The sequence below is a fragment of the Bubalus kerabau genome, chromosome 21 (assembly GCF_029407905.1).
Source record: "Bubalus kerabau isolate K-KA32 ecotype Philippines breed swamp buffalo chromosome 21, PCC_UOA_SB_1v2, whole genome shotgun sequence".
Classification (NCBI taxonomy): Eukaryota; Metazoa; Chordata; class Mammalia; order Artiodactyla; family Bovidae; genus Bubalus; species Bubalus kerabau.
This window is the reverse complement of record NC_073644.1, coordinates 26061169-26077903: the sequence shown is the minus strand read 5'-3', so window position 1 is coordinate 26077903 and position 16735 is coordinate 26061169. Positions and strand designations below refer to the sequence as shown.

The following is a 16735-nucleotide window of genomic DNA, read 5'->3' as shown; positions in this document are numbered from 1 at the left end:
CCTCGGAGCCTAGGAGAAGGCTGCAGGACCCCAGACTTCCTGCAGGGTCAGGGTCTCTTCCCTCTGCCCAGACATCCCGGGGGAGAGGGATGTGGGAGGGGGTCTGGTACCAGCCAGGTAAACCGCGGCCAGGAGAGGCACCCTCGACAGATGACTCAGGATTGCATATAGAAACTAATTTTGCCCAAGGCCTAAAAGAACTGAATCAGGTGTTTATTTACTGGAGCAAAACAAGCACAGGCAGAGAAGGGCTTCTCTTTCGGCAGCTTAGTCAATGGACTCTGTTGCCTTGCATTCAAATGCATCAGAAAGCACCATGGTTTTGAAAGAAATAAACATTACTGTTTACATACTGACAAAGAAAATGCAAAAAACAAAACAAAAAAAACCCACTATGTTTCATTTTCCATTTGAAATTCTGAGGACAGCTTTTCTATAGTTTACAATCTACATCTGTCCTTTTCTTGAGCAGCAATTAATATTTTATTGCTGTAGCCAGGAGTGTTCATAAAGCTGTTATCTTTTTAATAAGATGCACAACATTTGAAAATTCTAAGCAATACCTGTGTTGCTGAATATATGCTGTATCATTGATTTTTTGAATATTTATGGAAATACTTGATGAATCAGCTTATTGTTAACTGTTACCTAGCACTTACAGCAAAGATTATATCTTTAACTGGAGAAAATATGTAGGAAAATGAACAGCATTTTTTAAACAGAATTAAGTTTTAATAGTCTGTTTAAGAAATTTGAAAGTTATTTGTTATATATATTATATAAATTAAATATATATATTTATATATAAATTTATAAATTAAATATATTTATATATATATGCTAAGTTGCTTCAGTCGTGTCCGACTCTTTGCAACCCCATGGACTGGAGCCCCCTAGGTTCCTCTGTCCATGGGATTTTCCAGCCAAGAATACTGGAGTGGGTTGCCATGTCCTCCTCCAGGGGATCTTCCCAACCCAGGGATCAAACTCAAGTCTCTTATGTCTCCTGCATTGACAAGTGGGTTCTTTACCATTAGTGCCATCTGGGATATACATAAATTATGTGTGTGTGTATATATATATATATATATGTGTGTGTGTCTGTGTGTGTGTGTGTGTAATTTATTATAAATATATATATTTGGACACTAAATAAATTTGGCGACCAAAACATAAAGGATCTTTGAATGAAAATCTTGAGATTAGATATAAACCTTAAAATTCAAATTGAAGTGTTATCTGATTGTTAACCCAGCTATGTCCTGTTGCCTTTGCATTGAAATATTCAACTTTTCTAGGTAGTAGTTTGAAAGATGATTTAATCATCAATAATTGAATATTTAGTAAAGACAATATTCCTGTAATCACCTTCCAAACTGCCAAACTATTTCAAATATTATAGGCAGAAATGTTTCTATCATCCCCCTAAGATGCTCTTAATGCCAAATTTCTTTTAAAAAAATAATTTTTGCCTACATTGATTAAAAGCAAATGTATATTTCAAGTGGGAGACAGATCTGTCTATAAGTCATAGAAGGTATACTGATCTATGTTTAATACCTCAGTATATGCTATCAGGATCCCAAAGGGTTGATAATCGAAGGACTCCACATTACAATGCAAAGTTTAAGTGACTGGGAAGTGAGAAGGAAAACTTTTAGCTTTCTGGACAGCTTCTTCTGCCATTTGAAAAGGTTAGCCTAGCTTCTCACCCTTATTATTTCCCATGGTATTAGAAGCACTCAGCATGTCTGGCACACCTTCAGTTAGGTGTCAATGTTTGCATATTAAAGTACTGTTCCATTTCCTCAAGGTACAATATATACTGAGACATTAAAATATAAAACTTGACACCAAGCTGCTAACTGAAGCTTTCAAAATGAATGAATATCTGATCATTTAGTGTGCACCAGAACTGAGGAAGCTGGGAAAAGCAAAGTATATTAAGAAATGATTTGAAAGAACATTTATCATATACTCAATATGTAATTTTAACTAATAGATGTCTCTATATAGTAGAACCAAAGGTTTTTTGTTCCTTTCTTTTGCATTTCTTTCCTTTTCAAGAAATCTAAGCAGATGGCAATTTAATAATAATGAACATAATATATATTTAATATTGATAAATGCCTATACTTTGAAAGCATATCATATGTTCAATTTATTCGTTGTGACTGTTATTTTTTCCAATGTTTAAAATCTTTAGGTTGTCCTATATACTAGAAAAAAAGCCAAATGAATGAAAATTGATAAAATATGTCTTTCCAAGAGTTAGGGAAATTTGACAGGCTTGTAAAATCAACTACGGGACCAGAAATACTTATATCTAACTGCCCAGTTTTCTCACTAAGTAACGTTATGTTACAAGAAAGTGTTACATTTAAAATGTTCATTAACCTTATACAAGACTGTCAAACCCTCAAAACATCACATCATGGAAAGCTGACCATTTTTATCCAAAGCTATATCAGAATATTGGAGAAGGCAATGGCACCCCACTCCAGTACTCTTGCCTGGAAAATCCCATGGATGGAGGAGGCTGGTGGGCTGCAGTCCACGGGGTCGCTAAGAGTCAGACACGACTGAGCAACTTTACTTTCACTTTTCACTTGCATGCATTGGAGAAGGAAATGGCAACCCACTCCAGTGTTCTTGCCTGGAGAATCCCAGGGACGGGGGAGCCTGGTGGGCTGCCGTCTATGGGGTCGCGCAGAGTCGGACACGACTGAAGTGACTTAGCATATCAGAATATAATCACATTATAGTTTATCTGAGTAAGTAGATACCAACTAATTTATAAGTTGGAATTAAAATGTTTTACTGAAAGGCATTAATAAAACAATAAAAGGACACAACTTAAAAACAGCTACTGTGTAATTCCCACTTCAACAGGAAATGCCACTTGAATTTGAAGTAAATAAACAGATTCTGTCATAGTGACCAGGGAGGAACAGAAAGATGTTTGTCTTTTACAGAACACAGATTACACAAAGATTTGTGTATATCCATTTCCCCAAAGTCCATTATCAAAAATCTATCATTTGAATTTGAGCTGATAATAAATATCAATGCAAAAATGTCCACTAAAGAAATAGGGCTTCTCTGGTGGCTCAGACAGTAAAAAATTGGCCTGCAATGCTGGAGACCCTAGGTTTGATCCCTAGGTTAGGAAGATCCCCTGGAGAAGGGAATGGCAACCCATTCCAGTATTCTTGCCTGGAGAATTCCATGGATAGAGAGGAGCCTGGCAGGCTATGGTTCATGGGTGCACAAAGAGTCAGACACAACTGAGCAACTAACACACACACACACATAGAAATTGAACAATATTAACTGAAGTTTATGTTTTTAACAATCAAGCTGTTACTCCAACAGATATGTAATAATTGATATACAAAGTTCTGTTAAGCTTTTAAAATAGTAATCTTTGACTTTTTATGCCTCCCACATATCCATATTAAACTGTTCTCAAGTCTTCTTATACTTACCTGTATCTCTTACTTGTAATACTTACTCAATTTACTACTTGAGTAAATGATCTCTCTTTTTTTGACTCTTACAATTCAGTCTTTTCAGAGCAAGCAAAAATATCTTTCTAAAATGAAGATCTTTATTTTTTTTTAATGCATGACTTAAGTCCCTCTATTTTTTTATTTATGTATTTTTTTACAATATTGTATTGGTTTTGCCATATATCAACATGCATTCACTACAGGTGTACACGTGTTCCCCATCCTGAACCCCCCTCCCACCTCCCTCCCCGTATCATCCCTCTGGGTCATCCCAGTGCAACAGCCCCAAACATCCAGTATCGTGCATCGAACCTGGACTGGCGACTCGTTTCATATATGATATTATACATGTTTCAATGCCATTCTCCCAAATCATCCCACTGTCTCCCTCCCCCACAGAGTCCAAAAGACTGTTCTATACATCTGTGTCTCTTTTGCTGTCTCGTATACAGGGTTATTGTTGCCATCTTTCTAAATTCCATATATATGTGTTAGTATACTGTATTGGTGTTTCTCTTTCTGGCTTACTTCACTCTGTATAATAGGCTCCAGTTTCATCCACCTATTAGAACTGATTCAAATGTATTCTTTTTAATGGCTGAGTAATACTCCATTGTGTATATGTACCACAGCTTTCTTATCCATTCATCTGCTGATGGACATCTAGGTTGCTTCCATGTCCCGGCTATTATAAACAGTGCTGCGATGAACATTGGGGTACACCTGTCTCTTTCAATTCTGGTTTCCTCGGTGTGTATGCCCAGCAGTGGGATTGCTGGGTCATAAGGCAGTTCTATTTCCAGTTTTTTAAGGAATCTCCACACTATTCTCCCTAGTGTCTGTACTAGTTTGCATTCCCACCAACAGTGTAAGAGGGTTCCCTGTTCTTCACACCCTCTCCAGCATTTATTGCTTGTAGACTTTTGGATCGCAGCCATTCTCACTGGCATGAAATGGTAAAAAATAAATAAATAAATAAAATGAAGATCTGAGGCTACTTATTTAAGTATTGTATAAATAGATGGGGATACAGAGGGAGAACACAAGCATTTTAGATGTATTACTGAGCTCACATTTAAGAACAGGAAATGATCAGGGACACAAAAACTAAAGTTTAAAATAAATGTCAACAAGAAAACAAAGGAGAAAGCAATAACAGCAAGCTATCGCTTGGGTTTCTCTGGGAGGAACTGCCTACACAAGGAAACTACAGCTTCTGGGGATTGGAGGGAATGGGCAGAAGAAAAGACTAAACCTGAGATTCTGGCAAGTTAAGGACAATGAAGCAGATTTCTAAGAGCAAGGAATTAGAGGGAAAGGAATGAATGAAAACTGAGTTCATTTGGGGCAATATCTACACATCCAGATTTCACGTTGCCAATTCTCTTTTCAATGTTATCTAAATTTCTATTGAAACCTTTGAGTTTCTACTTTCTAGAGTTGTTTTTTCCTCTTTTATTATTCTCTAAAATTTCCTACTCACATATACATCATCTCTTCCCCTCTAAAATGATACTAATTCTCCACAACTGATAAGAGTCATGAATTCAGAATTTTAAGACATATATATTCAAAAGCATAACTGTTTTGAAATCCCCACCTTGACACATTATAGTGAATTTGTTGAATATAATAGAATGATAAAAAGAAATGTGAACACCTTCAAGAAAAAGAGACAGATCATGTACAGAGAGAGGACAATAGAATTGGCAACACATTTCTCAGCTGGAGGTATGATGGAATATAGAAAATAAAATGACCTTTTTAAGAAAGGTTTAAAAGTCAAAATAATAGGTCTAAGTAAAAATATTTTCATCTAGAAAATTAAGAAACAACTGCCCACTAACTTTAACTAAAGGAACTTCTAAAGCATTAATTTTAGGTGGGAAAAAATACCTTCAGAGAAAAAAATCAACAGATGAGAATAAGAAATATGAAAAGCAACTAGTTAATTTGGACATGAGCATTAAAAACAACTATCTTTATGAAATAAAGATAAATTATATTTAATATATAATATTTATATACTTATGATCGATGCCTTCAAACCACGGTCCTGAAGAAATCCCTTTGGCAGCAAGGAGATCAAACTGGTCAATCTTAAGGGAAATCAACCCTAAATACTCATTGGAAGGATTGATGCTGAAGCTCCAGTTCCAGTATTCTGATCACCTGACGTGAATAGCCAACTCACTGGAAAAGTCCCCAGTGCTGGGAAATATTGAGGGCAGAAGGAGAAGAGGGTATCAGAGGATGTGATGACTGGATGGTATCACCGTGTGCAATGGATGTGAACTTGCGCAAATTTCAGATGGTGAGGGACAGGGAGGTCTGGCATACTGCAGCCCATGAAGTCACAAAGAGTTCAACACAACTGAGTGACTGAACAACTATATATGTATATTTAGAGTTAAAAGGACAATAATAGTATCTACATTCTGGAGTTTAGAAGAAAAAAAGAGACTAAACTAAAAAAAGGTAATTCCTGAAAATATATATAGTATAGAATAGATGTGTCTGACTCTTTGGGACCCCCTGGACTGTAGCATGTCAGGTTCCTCTGTCCATCGGATTTTCCAAGCAAGAATACCAGAGTGGGAAGTCATTTTTTTCTCTAGGGGATCTCCCTGACCCAGGGATCAAACCCAGGTCTTCTGCATTGCAGCCTGATTCTGTACAGTCTGAGCCACTGGGGAAGCCCCATGGAAATATGGTAGGAGTCAATATTTAGCAGGAAGGTCAAGACATAGACTGTAATAATCATGCATGGTCAGATGTAAATGTCAATCACTACAGTAAATCTAGCATATAAAATCCAAATTAGTAAAGGGGGAAATGTGAATTAAAAATAAGTTAAAATGTCAAGATAATGGAAAAAGGAACATAAAAAACAAGGTAAACAGAAAACAAAGAATGAGATGTTAAAATATATAGACATGTACAAATAACCACAAAGTCTTTTAAAAACAATGAAAAGATATATTGTCAGACATACAAAGCCAAAAGAATTCATTACTACTAGCAGACCTATGCTATAAGAAATGTTAATATCCTTCAGGCAGAAGGAGATGATACCAGATGGAAATATGGAGGTATAAATGGGAAGGAAAGGTACCAGAATGGTAACCACATGGGTAAATATATTACTGTATCATCCTTGTTATGTAAATATCTTTGAAGATCATTGAAATCTGAATATAATAATGTATTATGAGGTTTATCACATACCTATTTGAAAATATATATATATAAACAACAGCATAAATGTCACAAGGGGGAAATGAAAGTGTACCATGCTAAGCTTCCTCAACTACACAAGATGCATAATTCTTAAACGCAGACTTTTATAAGTTAAATGTGTATACTATAAAGTCTATGGCATCTGGTAATATTTAATTAATTTCAAAAATGCAGAAAAGAAGGGGAAAAGAACAAAGAACAGATTAAACAGAAAAAAAAAAAAAAACAAACCAGCAAGATGATAGACTTAACACTAACCACAGTAAATATAAATGGTACAAATGACCTTATTCACAGAACAGTCACACATGTATAAAGCAAACTTATGGCTACCAAGGGGAAAAAGTGGGCGGATAAGTTGGAAGATTGGGATAGATAACTAATAAGGACCTACTGTATAGCACAGGGAACTCTACTCAATTCTCTGTAATGACCTATATGGGAAAAGAATCTAAAAAATTGAATATGTATATATGTATAAGTGATACACTCTTCTGTATAGGAGAAACTAACAGCATTGTGAATCAACTATACCTCAATAAAATTTTTCTACATGTTCTAATAAAGACTCAATTAAAAGGCAGACATTATATTCAAAAAGCAAGATCCAGCTATAAGCTGCTTACAAGAAATGCACTTTATAGTTTACCTGTGAACAACGCAGGGGTTAAGGGCACAAACCTTAACATGCAGTAGAAAATCTGCAGGTAATTTAATAGTCAGCCCTCTGCATCCATGGCTGCAACTGCAGATTCAACTAACATACCATTGTGTGTATTTATTGAAAAAAAAAATCAATACAAGTGCAACTGCGCAGTTCAAATCTGTGTTATTCAAGGGTCAACTGTATATATCAAGTCTATTACTGGAATACAAAGTTGCTTTAACATTTGAAAATCAATGTCATCCACTATATTAACAAAATTTAAAAAATGCTCAGTTCAATAACACAGAAAAGGTCAATAACACAACAAAAACCAACATCTATCCCTCATAAAATCTCTTAGGAATGCTGGAATTGAAAGGAACTTGCTCAACAGGAAAAGACTCTTGAGAGTCCCTTGGACTGCAAGGAGATCCAACCAGTCCATTCTGAAGGAGATCAGCCCTGGGATTTCTTTGGAAGGAATGATGCTGAAGCTGAAACTCCAGTACTTTGGCCACCTCATGTGAAGAGTTGACTCATTGGAAAAGACTCTGATGCTGGGAGGGATTGGGGGCAGGAGGAGAAGGGGACGACAGAGGATGAGATCGCTGGATGGCATCACCGACTCGATGGATGTGAGTCTCAGCGAACTCCGGGAGTTGGTGATGGACAGGGAGGCCTGGCGTGCTGTGATTCATGGGGTCGCAAAGAGTTGGACACGACTGAGCGACTGAACTGAACTGAACTGTTCAACAGGAAAGACATTTTACTACGTTATGTTTAAAAATGTTGATGTATGGAAAAACCAATACAATATTGTAAAGTAATTAGCCTCTAATTAAAATAAATAAATTTAAATTTAAAAAATAAATAAATAAGTAAAAATGCACCCAAGTAAAATACAGACTCCTCAGTATGAACTGCCAAACTATTCACTGCTTGGCCTTGTGAATGGTTTAAACTTGTCTCTCATAAGTCTCCCTGTCTTATTCTACTCTCCAGCCATGTAATTCTTTTTTTCAATTCTTAATCTATTTTCCTTTTTAAGGCCTTTGCACATGTTTTGTCTTCCACTTCACCTCCTGCAACCCCCAATTCCTAAAGATCCTGGAGATTCTGAAGATTCTAAGGGAGAATCTTTTCCTTGCCTTTTCCACTTTTTTAGAGACACTCACATTCCTTGGCACATGGCCTCTTCTTGCATCTTCAAAGTGCATCGTTCCAACCTTTGCTTCTATCTTCACATCTCCTTTTAATCTAGCCCTCCCACTTTCCTCTTATAAAGATTCTTGGATTATATTGGGCCCACCTGGAAATTCTAGTATAACCTTCCTTCCTCAAGATTCTAAACTTAATCAAATCTTCAAAGTCCATTTTGCCAGGTCATGCAACATATTCACAAGTTCTAGAAATTAGGCTAAAAACAACTTGTGCAGGCCTTTATTCTATCTACTACTGTACTCAAAATGTTTTTTTGAATATAGGAGTTTTTATATTTTCTAACATATCAAGCTATTCAGAAGTATACAGAAAAATATCAAAGTAAAATGAACTTTTGTCAAATACAAATGTGTTGTAATGTTTAGTATAATGCTAAAAATAACTGAAAGAAAATTTCCAAGATTGTTGATATATAGCCTAATATGGCAGTCCCCCATCAATAGCACTGATGATAAAGCCTGCCATCTCTATGGCAACTAAAATGGATATTATTCTTTCTACATTCCCAGCTAGTGTCTTATCCTATTTATCTAGTTTGAAACCTCTGAACAAGTTACTAATTCAGGCACTGAGCAAGCCATTAAGAGGAAATGTCAAAGGCAGATAGAAAGTTAAATATCATAAACGTATCATATATAAAAACCATATATGTCTTCTCTGTCAAACACTGTGCAATCAATATGACTTAGGATTTATTAAAAGAATGGAGGTTTATAGCATTTTACAATATAGAAAATACTCAAGTTATCAGTCATCCAAATTGCATTTTATCATGCTATCCTTCAAACCTTCTTCCAAAATCAAAGGCCTCAGTCTACTAATGAGTGTAAGAATATACAATCTTAATATCACCTATAATTTGTTTGATTAATATATTACTTTATTATTGTTCCCATGTCACTTCAAATACACATATTTTCTCTTTCAATCTGGACACCATATTCTTTGAGAGAGAAAACAAATATTTAAATCCCCAATAATTTTAAACCCATAATTTTACATATATGTGTGTAAATTTACCCATATATATCCATATATAATTAGTAAATTATTACAAAATATAATTTTGAAAATTTAAGTGAAGTTCTGTTACAAATCTGAAATTATCAAACCACATCACTTGTATGTCACCACCCAGCACTATAACAACAAAGTGACTAAATATTTTTGGATAAGCAAATCAATATTAATACATCAATTGTTAATATTAACCTACTCACTAATATAATTTTGAATCAGTCTTATGTGCTGGTTAAAATAAATTTTCATACTTAGATGAATGTTAAATATTTTTATAAAAGTAAAAAGATAAATGTTTGTTAAAAAAAAAAAAAGCTTCTCCCTATATCCACCAAATAAATGGTGATTAAACATTTAAAGAATATCTTCTTAAGGGACACCAAATTACTAACCTGCTCTGCAATTCCATAAATCTTGATCTGTCTTCAGAATATTATAAGAATTCTTGAATGGCAAATCTTTGCTACACTCACAGATGTTATGCTAACTGCTACTGCTAAGTCACGTCAGTCGTGTCCGACTCTGTGCAACCCCACAGACGGCAGCCTACCAGGCTCCACCGTCCCTGGGATTTTCCAGGCAAGAACACTGGAGTGGGTTGCCATTTCCTTCTCCAATGCATGAAAGTGAAAAGTGAAAGTGAAGCCGCTCAGTCATGTCCGACTCAGTGACCCCATTGACTGCAGCCTACCAGACTCCTCCGTCCATGGGATTTTCCAGGCAAGAGTACTGGAGTGGGGTGCCATCGCCTTCTCCGCACAGATGTTATAGATGTATCAAAATCAAATCTTGTCAGTGCCATGTATTGTCTGAATGTGCTTTTGCTGAGGAAAAGCATCCTCTTAATATTGGTGATAAGTTCATCTCTTTCAACATGAAGGTTAATGTTCATTTAACCTCAATCATAAAAAGTGCACAAATTTTCCTCATTTGGGAACATCCCTTTAATGTCAACTTACTCTTTTTATTAATTATTTCAATTAAAGTTTTAAAAATTTCCTTAGGAAACTCCTGATCTCATAGAGTTAAATCAGAGCTGCCAAATAGTATATACCACCACAGAACAACAAGGAAAGTGGATGATGGTCAGCAAATTGTCTTGCATTATTCTGTGAGTGTCCTACCAGTTTGCTTTCCCCTTCACAGGGAATGAAATTTCCAGCCTAACACCCGAAAATTTTGGCACAAAGCTTAAACCATACTATTCCAATTCAGTGGAAGTGATGACAGCAAAAATGGCAGAGTAAGTACCTCCAAAAATCTGCTGTTCCTAAAAGCAATGAAGGATCTTCCATAAATTGTCAGAGTCAACTTTCCTAAAACACTAGAAACTCATAGAAGGCTCACAACAACCAAGCAAGCATGGATAACAAAAAAGCTGAGCATTGCACAGAACATGGAAATTTACAGTGTTTTAACTTTCTCTAGTTCTGTCTCCTAACATGTTGTTCTGCAGTAGCTTTGATAAGTAACAGCCCACATTATTACTGCACTTTGTAGCCACCAGAGGAAAGAGTGGAACTGGAACTTTTTTGAAGCCTAAGTCCCAAAGAACATTCACATTATTTTATCTGTCAAGTAGTTCTCTGGGAGACCCCATGTATCAGGGTGTCTGAAAGTGAATGGCTCAGAACTCGCCTAATATGATTAGCCCTCCATGCAGGAGCATTTATGGAAAACAATTACAGGAAAATGTTTTATTTTCATAGCTCCCAAGACAGTGAATTGCACATTTGAGTCAAACAACAGACTAAACAAAAATTTACAATTAAAAACTATGGAATGAGATGGCCATAAGGTTTTAAAAAGCTCCAACATATCCCTAAGAATCCAGGACACACACATGTAAAGAGATGTTTGCATGCTCAGAGAAGGTCTTACCTCCAGCTGACCTTGAGGCTCTGCACACACAGGAAGTAAAGGTTAGAAAAGAGTTCTCAGCTACCCAACTGAGTGTCAAAGGTTTGTCCCAACATACACAGAGAGCTCCTTAGCAAATACTGGGAGATTTGCAGGTTCCAGGAATTTAGGAGCAAAGCTTTATATGTTATTGACATTATGTTGATAAAAATCCTAACTAGACTGCTATATATTAATAAATTTTTTAAAAAGAAAGAAATTGATGATAATCCTCACAGCAACCACTAAGAAAATAACTCAAAATATATAGTAAAAGCAACAAAAAGGAAATTAAAATGGTACACAAGAAAATAAGTATTTAATACAAATGAAGATAAGGAATTAAGAACAAAAAAGACATGACATGGAAAACAAATAACAGAAGAAATAACTCCTTCCTTAGCAATAATTACATTAAATGTAAATGGATTACACCAAAAGACAGAAATAGGCAGAACGGATAAAAACAATCATTCAAAAATATATATACAATACACTTATTTTATGTTCAGACACAAACATGTTGAAAGTGAAAGGATGGAAAAAGATATACCATGCAAACAGAAACCAAAAGAGAGCAGAAGAGACTATTTCAAAGTTAGACCAAGTAGACATTGAGATAAAAAGTATTCCTAGAGGCAAATTATGACACTTTATAATGATAAGACTGACAGTCCTTCAAGAATACATAGCAATCATTGACATACACATGCTGAACAACAGAGCCACAAAATACAAAAAGAAAAAACTGATAGAATTAAAGGGTGTAATAATTACAAAATAATAGTTGGAGACTTCAGTACTCAACTTTCAAACGACTCAAACAACTAGGCATGACAGCAAATCACCAAAGAAACAGACAACTTGAGCAACATTATGAATCAACTAAACCTAATAGACATCTGTAAGAGCACTCGACAACAGCAGCAGAAATATGTATTTTTCTCAAGTGCACATACAACGTTCTTCATTATAGGCCATATACTAGGCCAAAAAACAAGTCTCAATAAATTTAAAGGGTTGAAACCATATAAGATATTTTTTGACAACCACAGTATAAAAAATTTAGAAATCAATAAGACACTTGGAAAACTGACAAATCTGTCAAAAATAGAACACACTGTTCAGTGAGAAATATTTTGAGATGAAGGAAAAAAAACTGTATCAAAATTTATGGGACACAGCTAAAAAAAAAAAGTGCTATCAGGGAAATTTATAGTGGTAAGTGCTTAGATTTTAAGAAAGAAAGATCTCAAATAATCTAATCTTCTATTAGAAAAACAAAAGCAACCTAAATGCAAGAAAAGTATAAATAAATAAAATGAATATAGAAAAACAAGAGAATATCAATGAAACCAAAAATTGATTCATGGAAAATACCAAAAACACCTATAAATCTTTAGCTAATCAATTAGAAAAAGAGAGAAGATTCAAATTACTAAAATAAGAAATTAAAAGGGGACCATTACTGCTAACCTACATAAAAAGAATTCTAAGAAGATACTGAACAACTGCTCACAAAGAAATGTATAATATAGATTTTAGTGGACAAATTACTAGAAAGCACAAACTACAAGAAAAAGTAGAAAATCTGAATAAACAAATAAATAAGAGATTGAATATTTACTCTTAAAAATTACAAGTATGAGTCCAGGAATATATGGACTCACTGGTGAATTTGGCCAAAGTTTTAAAGAAGAATTCATTTCACATATACTCCTCCAGAAAAAAAGATTTCTCAACTGATTTTCTAAGGTCAGTATAACCCTGATACCAAAATCATGCAGTGCAATCACAAGAAAACAAAATTACAGATCAGTATCCCTTTTTATCGGCTTTCCAGGTGGCCCAGTGGGTAAAGAATCTGCCTGAAATGCAGGAGACACAGGTTCAATCCCCAGGTCAGGATTATCCCCTGGAAAAGGACATGGTGACCCAATCCAGAATTCTTGCCTGGAGAATCCCATGGACAGTAGAGCCTGGCAGGCTACAGTCCATAGAGTTGCAAAGAGTGGGACATGACTGAAACAACTGAGCATCCCTTTTTGTGCTGGAGAGGACTCTTGAGAGTCCCTTGGACTGCAAGGTGATCAAACCAGTCAATTCTAAAGGAAATCAACCCTGAATATTCATTGGAAGGACTAACACTGAAGTTCCAATACTTTGGCCAACAGATGCAAAGAGCCGACTCATGGGGAAAAACTCTGATACTGGGGAAGACTGAAGGCAAAAGGAGAAGGGGACAGCAGAGGAAGAGATGGTTAGATTGCATCACTGACTCAAGGGACCTGAATTTGAGCCAACTCCAGGACAGAGTGGAAGACAGAGGAGCCCAGCGTGCTGCAGTTCCTGAGGACACAAAGATTGGACACAACTTAGTGACTGAAAGACAATAACAATCTGTTATGAGTAGATACAAATATCTACAACAAAATAATTGTAAGCTAATTTCAGCAGCCTATAAGAAATTTATACACAATAACCATGTGGGTTAATCACAGAAATATAAAACTGATTCGAGCTACAAAAATTAATGCATAGAGAATATCCTAACAAATCCACTGAAAAACTGGTCAACTAAGGAAATGAGTTTGGAAAAGTTGCAAGATACAAGATCAATATATAAAAGTTGTGTTTTCACTTATCAATGAAAAATGTGAAAATGAAATTAGTAAAACAATCCCCTTTACAATAATAAAAATATTTAGAAAGAAATTTATCTGAAGAAATGACTTATACACTGTAAACTTCAAAATATTGTTGAAGTCAAGAAGACTTACACCTCCATCTTATACAATATGCCAAAATCAATTCTAAATGGATTAAAGACTTGAATGTAAGACCTGAAACCATAAATCTCCTAAAAGAAAACCTAGGAGGTAAGCTCCTTGACAATGGTCTTAGTAATGATTTTTTGGATTTGGCAACAAAAGCAAAAGTAAACAAGTAGAACCACATCAAATTAAAAACCTTCTGCATGGCAAAGAAAACCATCAACAAAATGAAAGGGTAACATACTAAAACAGTAGTAAATATTTGCAAACCATATAATCTGATAAGGAGTGAATATCCAAAACAGACTGAAAACTCATAAACTAATAGGAAAATTCAATTAAAAATGAGCAGAGGATCAGAATAAATATTATTTCAAAGAAAACATTCAAATGGCCAACAACTACTCGTAAAGGTGCTCAACATTACTAGTCATCAGGGAAATGCAAGTCAAAATGACAATGAGATATCACCTTACATCTGTTAGAATGGCTATCATCAAAAATACAGGAGAAAACAAGTGCTGACAAGGAGTTGAACAAAAGAAAACATAAATGGGTGCAGCCACTCTTGAAAACAATATATTATTCAAAAAATTAAAAATAGAGCTACTATGCAACCCAGCAGTACTTTTCCTACCTATATATCCAAAGGAAATGAAAACTCAATATTGAGGTGATATCTGTACTTCTTTGTTAACGGTATAATTCACAATAGCCAAGATATACAAACCACCTATGCCCATCACTGGATGAACAAATAAAGAAGATATGGTATATAAATAATGGAATACTATTCAGACATGAGAAAGGAAGAAATACTACAATTCGCAAGAACACAAATGAACCTTGAAGGCATTATGCTAAGTAAAAAAACAACATACAGAAAAAGACAAAAACTGCATGTTATCCTTTATACATAGGATCTATTTTTTAAAAGTCAAAAATCATAGAAACAGAGAGTAAAAAGTGGTTGCCAGTGAGGTTGCTTAAAGGGTACAAACTTTCAGCTATAATGTGACTAAGATCCAAAGATCTAATGCAAAACATGTGACTCCAGTTGATAACATTGATATAATCAAAATCTGCTAAGAGAATAGAATTTAAAAATTTCCAGAACAACAGAAGATGATGTATGTGCTAATTATCTAGATGGGAAGAATCCCCTCTCACCATGTTTCAAATCACCACAATGTACACTCTAAATAGCTTACAATTTTATATGTCAATTCACCTCATAAATTTGATTTTTTTAAAAATACACAGATATCCCAAGATTAGAAGAGTATTATTAGTCTTCCTAGATTAGAAGACTATTATTATGAGGGCAATACCCCTCAAATTAAGCTACACATTCAAAACAATCTATATCAAAATTCCAACTGCTTTTTTAAGAGGTACAAACTATTATGTATAAAAGCAGCTACAAGGATATATTGTACAACATGGGAAATTATAGCTAATGTTTTATAACAACTATATATGGATTTTAACCTTTAAAATTGTGAAACAATATATCATATACCTGTAACTTACATGTTCAATAATATTGTGAATCAACTATACTTCAACAAAAAATTTAAGTTGAAAAAAAAAGAGAGAAGTTAGCAAGTTAATCCTAAAATTCACTGGAAATACAAGACTCAGAAAAAGTAAACCAATCTAAAAAAAATTTAGAGAAGTCATTCTTCTTGATGTTAAAACATACTACAAAAGTGTAATAATCAAGAAAGCATGGTTCTAGCATAAAGACAAACATATAGATCAATAGAGTAAAATTGGCATGTGTGTGCGTGTGCTAAGTCACTTCAGGTGTGTCTGACTCTCTGTGACCCCATGCCCTGCCAGGCTTCTCTGTCCATGGGATTCTCCAGGCAAGAATACTGGAGTGGGTTACATTTTCTTCCCAACCCAGGGAATGAACCCATGTCTCCTGCACTACAGGCAGCTTCTTTACCCACTGAGCCACCTGGAAGCCACACATATCAGTAAATGATACATGTACAGTCACATGATTTCTGACAAGGGCACCAAGGTAGTTTAATAAAGACAAGAATGCTGCTGCTAAGTCACGTCAGTAGTGTTCAACTCTGTGCGACCCCATAGACAGCAGCCCACCAGGCTGCCCTGTCCCTGGGATTCTCCAGGCAACAACACTGGAGTGGGTTGCCATTTCCTTCTCCAACGCATGAAAGTGAAAAGTGAAAGTAAAGTCGCTCAGTCATGTCCGACTCAGTGACCCCATGGACTGCAGCCCACCAGGCTCCTCCATCCATGGAATTTTCCAGGCAAGAGTACTGGAGTGGGGTGCCATTGCATATCCAAAAAGTAACTCAAAATAGATCAATTACCTAAATATTAGAGTTAACGTTATAATAATATTCTTGAAGAAAACAGAGGTACAAAATTTTATGACCCTACTTAGG

The 16735-nt window shown here is 35.2% G+C and overlaps 1 protein-coding gene across 16 annotated transcripts in view; it reads right to left on the bottom strand.

The window, feature by feature from the left end:
- The window catches only part of NOL4 (nucleolar protein 4), a 555347-nt gene that overhangs the window by 377893 nt on the left and 160719 nt on the right, over positions 1-16735 (bottom strand). The gene's annotated exons all lie outside the window — the stretch shown is intronic.